This window comes from Triticum dicoccoides, chromosome 5B (assembly GCF_002162155.2).
Source record: "Triticum dicoccoides isolate Atlit2015 ecotype Zavitan chromosome 5B, WEW_v2.0, whole genome shotgun sequence".
NCBI classification, from domain to species: domain Eukaryota; kingdom Viridiplantae; phylum Streptophyta; class Magnoliopsida; order Poales; family Poaceae; genus Triticum; species Triticum dicoccoides.
Genome location: NC_041389.1, coordinates 152,329,634 through 152,337,647, shown reverse-complemented (window position 1 = coordinate 152,337,647; position 8,014 = coordinate 152,329,634).

The following is an 8,014-nucleotide window of genomic DNA, read 5'->3' as shown; positions in this document are numbered from 1 at the left end:
ACTTGTTATTCAATATGGCCAAGCTTGCTATAGTTGATCCTTGCATGCTATGGACTTGTTCTTGCCTTGGTTGGTTACATAAACATGTCTTATTGATGATGCTATGCTTATCTTGTCATGCAATGACTTGTGGTGAGTGAATCGAGCTTCTGAAGTAGTGTACATGATGTTACTGTTTTGCTAGGCTGAATCTGTTATTTCGTGATGCTATATAAACATGTTGCTACTAATCATTCTATGCATAATCTGGAGATGTTCTATAAATATGTTTTGTACTACATGCCATGCTCTATCCATCCATGCCCTTGGTTGCATTTATAGCTTGCTGTAGCTTATTGTTTTCATGCTCCCAAGTTGCTTCATGATGTTGCTGTCAGCCTGTTAACATTAAGTTCAGTTTTGGCCATGTGTTTTCCTAGTGATTCATGTACCCTATGACCTTACTCTTGCCATGCTTAGCTTCTTAAACATGCCTTCTTACTGTTGGTTGCCTTGCCATGCCATGTATTGCTCTGTAGTGAGTTGCACAAGCTCATCTACATGCCTTCATAATTATCTTCCTGCCATGTACGAATCTATAATATAACTTGCCATGTTTACATGGGTGTCATCATATTTTCTGATTCTTTTGACTCTTGGTCAGTAAGGGACTTTTGATCTATGCATTTAGTAGATTCATGAAATGCATTTGTTTGCCATGATAAGTTCCTGTAGCTTGTTGTTTGATAGCTCTAAACATTGCAACCTGATGTTATTTCCTGATATGTCTGTAACTGTTATTATTTGCAATCTTACCATGTCTTTTTGAGTATGTTCTAGTGATTTCTGGAGATAGCTCAGTGTTCATGTTTTGTTATGCTTTACCTGTACTTCATGACCATGCCTTTTGTTATTATGTTGAGGTGCTGTAGCTTGTTGTTTTGATGCTTGTAATATGCCTACTTGCTGTTATGGACAGATTGTTGCTATGACTTGTATAGTGTGTGTGTGTTGAACCGTTGCTCCGTTTTGAGTGTGCTCTATATGAAACTTGCTTGTTTTTGCATGTAGCTTCATATTATCATGTTGCATACTTGTTTTGAGGTGTTTGCTTGATGTTTGGGTGCATTTTACATCAATGCCATGTTTAACTTGTTTTGCTCATATCTTCTAGACCGTAGCTCCGAATATAATGAACTTTATATGTAACTTGACTAGAATCTCGTGTAGATCATCTTGATGCTCTTTAACTTACTGTTTAACAACTTGAACATAAGATTTATTCAGATCTGGACCAATTTCGAAATATGCATATGAGGACTTAACGGAATTGTTATATGTTGTTTCCGGCCTCATTTAACTTGTCTTGATGTGTTGCTTTGGTTTGCATCATCCCTTGCCACGAGTAGCTTCATGTAGCTTTGTCATGCATCATGTTTGGTTGTGCATCATGTCTTGTTCATGTGTGGTGTGTTTACCATGTTGTGTGCTTCTTCTTGTCAGTTTCTGTTTCGTTGCGATCGTGAGGATTCGTTCGTCTACGTGTGGTTCGTCTTCGTGGCTTCATCCGTTCGTCTTCTTCATGGACTCGTTCTTCTTCCTTGCGGGATTTCAGGCAAGATGACCGCTACCCTGGATCTCACTACTATCATTGCTATGCTAGTTGCCTCGTTCTATTGCTATGCTGCCTTACCTATCTTTTGCTCATCAAGCCTCCCATATTGCCATGAACCTCTAACCTTTGACACCTTTCCTATGCAAACCACTATTTGGCTATGTTACCGCTTTTGCTCAGCCCCTCTTATAGCGTTGCTAGTTGCAGGTGAAGTTGAAGATTTCTCCATGATGGACAGGATTTTGGTTGGGATATCACAATATCTCTTATATTATTAATGCATCTATATATTTGGTAAAGGGTGGAAGGCTCGGCCTTTTGCCTGGTGTTTTGTTCCACTCTTGCCGCTCTAGTTTCCGTCATACCGGTGTTATGTTCCCGGATTTTGCGTTCCTTACGCGGTCGGGTGATTTATGGGACCCCCTTGACAGTTCGCTTTGAATAAAACTCCTCCAGCAAGGCCCAACATTGACTTTTACCATTTGCCTCACCACCACCTACTTTTCCCTTGGGAGTCGCTCTCTCGAGGGTCATCTTTATTTAGCCCCCCCGGGCCAGTGCTTGTCTAAGTGTTGGTCCGAACCAGAGCCACTTGCAGCGCCACCTCGGGGCAACTTGAGGGTTGGTTTTAGTTGTACGTAGTGTTCATCTGGTGTTGCCCTGAGAACGAGATATGTGCAGCTCCTATCGGGATTGTCAGCGCATCGGGCGGTCTTGCTGGTCTTGTTTTGCCATTGTCGAAATGTCTTGTAAACCGGGATTCCGAGTTTGATCGGGTCTTCCTGGGAGAAGGTCTATTCCTTCGTTTATCGCGAGATTATCATGGGCTAAGTTGGGACACCCCTGCAGGGTATAATCTTTCGAAAGCCGTGCCTGCGGTTATTGGCAGATGGGAATTTGTTAATGTCCGGTTGTAGATAACTTGACACCAGATCCGAATTAAAACACATCAACCGTGTGTGTAGCCGTGATGGTCTCTTCTCGGCGGAGTCCGGGAAGTGAACACGGTCTTTGGGTTATGTTTGACGTAAGTAGGTGTTCAGGATCACCTCTTGATCATTGCTAGTTGATGACCGTTCCGCTTGTTCTCTTCTCGCTCTTACTTGCGTATGTTAGCCACCATACCATGCTTAGTCGCTGCTGCAGCCTCACCACTTTACCCCTTCCTTTCCCTTTAAGCTTTGCTAGTCTTGATACCCATGGTAATGGGATTGCTGAGTCCTCGTGGCTCACAGATTACTACAACAACAGTTGCAGGTACAGGTTATGTGATGATCCTGACGCGAGAGCGATGCTTGCTTGCGTTGAGTTCTTCTTCTGCTTCTTCTTCGATCAGGGGATAGGTTCCAGGTCGGCAGCCTGGGCTAGCAGGGTGGATATTGTTTTAGTTTCTGTTTATGATTCATCCGTAGTCGGATGTTGTTCTTGTATGTTGTATTGTTGTACTCATGTGGCATTGTATGCCTTATGTATTGGATGTATCCCCACTATTATGTAATGTTGATGTAATGATATCCACCTTGCAAAAGCGTCCCAATATGCGGGTCTATCCTTGGTGGGACCTTCGAGTTCCTTTTGGATAGGGTCGCATATTGGGCGTGACACCAGCCCTGCCTCTTCTCCCAAAGAAGCAGTGGCCTCCGCCGCGCGATGGAGTAGGCCCTGTGCCATCCATCATTCTGAGCAACACGGGGAAAGTCTGACGTTGACTCCTGTAATGGATGTCGTCGACGGACCATGGCACCAGCGGCGGCGGCAGGACTTCGATTGATGGATTGACCACTTCTTCGACATGCACGAACACTCGATACAGGTACATCCCTAACATGGTCGGCGGCGGCCTTGGTGGCGATGAATAGTACAACCCCGGTTCTTGCACCGGTATCTCAACACCAATCACCTTCGGTATGGTGGACGGCTTCTTCATCCATGCCATAACCGTCACAGCCCAGCTGTCTGGAGGAACAAACATACTTACGAGCTCACCTCCAAGGTCGTTCATGGACTCGCTATTCCAAGCACGTCGAGGCATGCCGTGGAAGGTAAGCTTTGTTAAAAACTCAAGCTCAGAGGGCACCGAGCCCCATCCTGGGTGCCACCGATCAAAGCTCACCAACGCGCCATTGCAGAACAAACGCCGGGAAGATTCGAACACACGACTGCAGTCGAAAGTTGTTCAGAACGTGACGAAGAAATCAGCCGGTGGCAGACAAACTTCGATGAGCAAGTCACTTATTTGGATGCCGTGCGCAATGCCAAGAGCTTTGACAAGGTTGTCCGGCGAGACGGGAGGACGGTCGCCGTTGATGGTTACCATCAGCACTTTGCCGGCAAACTGGTCATCAAGCGCCGCCATGCCACTGTTGAGCGACAGCACGCAGCGACCGAAGGCAGGACGGACCTCAGGATCTCTGGCTCGGAGATCCGCGTTGACCGGCGACATGATAGTGCGCTTGAGTACATGAGGGGGATTTGGGGGAACTGGAGTAGGAATCGAGATTCCAAAGGTGGGGGAGGGGCGGGAGACTGGGGATGAAAAGGTAGCATGAATTTCAAGCACACGCCAATATGCTCTCGGTGCGCAAGCGCACGAAAACACCGGTGGCACCCACATGTCGGCCTAAGAGTCCTTATTCTTTCTTTTTTGGAGAGCCCGGCCTTTTTTTTCAGGATCTTTTGAGAGCCCGGCCCGAGAGTCATAATTGACCTGTTTGGCATTGCGTTACTACTCGGCCCATATTCAACGACACCTCACTGGCCCAAACAAGTGTACATCATCGAAAAGACAGTGAGCTCAAATTATATAACTTGAAAAAAGGAGATATACTCTGAACACTGGAGAATTGTGATGCCCTCATTTAGCCCACCAGTAGTTCGAGACAATAAACAGTTCGAAACAACGATATATACAACATTCACACACTAACTAGTGACTACTACTGACATGAATAGCAAGACATGATAGTTCATAAGAAGTCTTGCTACACCACCAAAACGTACCCATTTGCAGCGCTCAGACTCTCGTGATCCAGACGAGAATGACATTCTAAACAGAAGCAACTATTACATAGAAAGAGTGACATAGACGAGGATGACCAAATGACAAGGAATATGCATAACAAAAGAAAGAACTACCCATCCAGAACCAGCAGCAAAGACAACAAATTCATTCGAAGAGATGATCCAACACCATCATAATTTGCAGCCCCGCTTCAGCGACCAGTGATCTGGAGACACCAGTACTCCACCCTTTCGATGCAACAACCCAATTACCTATCAACCTGAAGGCTTGAACCACATCACTTCCTATCATAATTGAGACATCCAAGGATCAAAGTTAATACGGATGCCTTTGTCATTCTCACCTTCTTTTGGCTGCAGGCTGTATCGTTGACAATCAGGGGAGTATGCTCCCGAACTCCTAGGGCTCGCCATGTAGACACAGTTTTCCATAGCAAACAGAGCCTCTCTGCCATCAATGTCCTTGCCAACGGTTATCTCCTGGTTAATCGGATAATTGAGTCCGAGAAACAGAGAGTGTGAACCAAGGCTGTTTATCCGCCTCCAACTAAAAAATCCTAAAGGCTCCAACAAGCTGGTATCCTGCTCATAGACGTAACTGCCACTGTCCGGATACTCACGTATTACACGGTGCTTGTATACAGTGGGGTTTTTGCAATATAACTTTTCCGGCTCAAGTGTCCAAATGATCATCAGTCTTTTGCCGTCGTCTGATCGAGCGAGGAACTAGTTGTGCTTCCCTGTTTTTGGCAAAGGTGGTGTAATTACAAGGGGCAGTAACTGTAGGGACACTGCATCATATCAAAAAGGACAAGCATTGTTAATGTAAGATCAGCATTGTTCAGAGTATGAGTAGGATAATGCAAGAAACAACATTGATATGTCCCTATTGGAACTGGGAGGAAAATACAGGGAAATGTATACTCGGTTCGAAAGTATAGAAGTGCCATGCATGGTTATACTCATGTTATCTCGCAATCGATTCTTCACAGGAAACTACCATGTCATGAATGTTATGTAATCATGTTCTGTCCTCACAAACAAATTCTTCAAGGTAACTAACAGACCATGCATTGTTATATACTCGTGTTCTGTGGGCAAAAATTTTGTGAGGATATTATTCTAGCCATTGATTGCTGAAGGGCTAATATAGGTATGTACACATGGTAAGCATTGCAGGATTTCACTACTTCCAAATATAGAGTTCTCCATATGCACATTTACTTCCCTAATGTATGGTTAGATGAAACCAACAGTGTGGTGCATGTTTCTACATCATGAAAATGAGGAAACTAACATGGCCATTGATACACACTCATATTTAGTAGTAGTATATAGATTACTGTAAAATAAGGATAATATCCATATATTCCTAACCGTTGGATTATTCATGGTACAAATTGGCTGTAATGACATGGTCACAATCGCATGAATTAACACATTCCAAATATAGTTGATTTAGGCGTCTCTAATACATTGCCATAGTTCTACTCAAATTCTTCTCAAACAGGGATATGCCAATCATCACAAAAAGTTCAAACTGTGTCATGGCGTCATCATTAACATGAGACGGAAACAACTTACGCGTTGTCCCAGCAATACGTGGTGCCATATGCTTTGTCGATCGCATAGATAATGCCATTGTGTTCAGTAGCATCACAGAAGTGTGTATCAGCTTTGATGATGATCCACTGCGAGCTGAGTTGTCTCCAGCTGAAAAAGGCACCGGTGTAAAGATAGGCGAGTCCGTGGTCGAACAAGGCAATTAGCTTGAAGTCTGCGTAACTCGCATGTCGTGTGGGTACTTGGCAGATTACAATCTTCTGCAAAACAAGGTCCGTCCAACTGACGTAGTAATCTAGATGACTTGGACCGCGATGGTAATACTCTATATAATCCAACGGAGGAAGGATAATCTCATGGGAGGTCTGGAAGTTCACGAGCACCAACTTTTTACCGTCTTCTCTGAAGGCAGTCATCCAGTGGGAGTTCATGCCGACCCAGTACATACCTGCCAAGAAGTTTCGGGCGATGGTGATCGGATCGATGTCAAGGGAAATGATGTACGGCGACACACTACATACCTGCAAAGAAGTTTCGGCTAATGGAGATCGGATTGAAGTCGAGGGGCATCATGCATGCCTCCGTATCATGGTGAGCCAATCTCGCAAGACCAGATAGCAACAAGCAGGGTGTCTTGAAAAGCTTAGGCCTCGCTTCGACAATGGCTGTGTGCATGTCCCTCGAGCATGCAGCCAGCCGCAGGGCGGTCAACATATCCATACACGAACAACAGAGGTCGAGGATGTCACTGGGGAGATTGCTCCAATCGCGGCTCATATGGATGCTACACGGTTCACGTTCGGCCATGGTGGAGTTTGGAAGGGGGCTTGATTTACGGGGGAGAAGGATGTCGGTGCTGGAGCGGCGAGCGAGGGAATAGTGGTACTGGGGGAGGCGAGTGAGGCGACGGTACATGGAGGCACAGTGACATGGAGACGGAGACAGAGACGGAGAAGGAGATGGAGATGTAGTGGTGCTATGGGAGCGGAGAGGGAGACGAGGCAAGGCGCCAATGTGCTGTACAGCGGCGGTGACAGACTGCACAGTGCACATGGTGAGGCTGACTTTGGTAACCCGAACACGCCGCCTTGCCTGGACTAGTGTCAGGCGCATGGTGTTGTCTCTTCACTGTGAGGACCGGATGAATAGTATTTTGACCATCAAGTGTACCACAGTTGTACCACTACTACTACTACTACTACTACTACTACTAGTAGTAGTAGTAGTTGGAACATGAGTACTCCAATATTGTATAGCGGAAATAGGTCTCCCGTGCTAGCATGCCTGTTCACTTCATCATTCAGGTATCATCCAAATTGCGAGCAGAACCAAATTCTCGTGCATGCCCAATCAACGCCCAGCCACGATGCATGCAGTGGTCGTTCTGGTGCATCAAGGACGGCATGCAGATCGTTCCACACTTGAGAAGAGGAAAAATGGAAAGGTAGAACGCGGCAGCAGAGGAAGAGAATGCTGGCTAACAAGGCTGGGAGGGGATCGAGCAGGAAGTTAATGCTCCACGCCTAAAGGTTTTGGGAAAACCTGATTTTCATAAGGTGACTTATATTCACCTAAACGGAGGGAGTATTCCTTAACCAGAGAATGTTGTGTCTCCCACTCACTAGCTCAAAAAAAAGGTACGACACATTTTTTATCTGTTTGCATAGGTCCCACCTATCAGGAAGGATGGACACGCACACGAACAGGTACGACTCCTCAGTCTACCCGCATAGCCTTTTCGTTTAGTCTACCTAGCCGTCTAATCAACTGCCTGCACGCCACTTCTCCCATTTACTTCTCCATCGGGAACCGATTCACCTCGGCTTCTTCACCTCC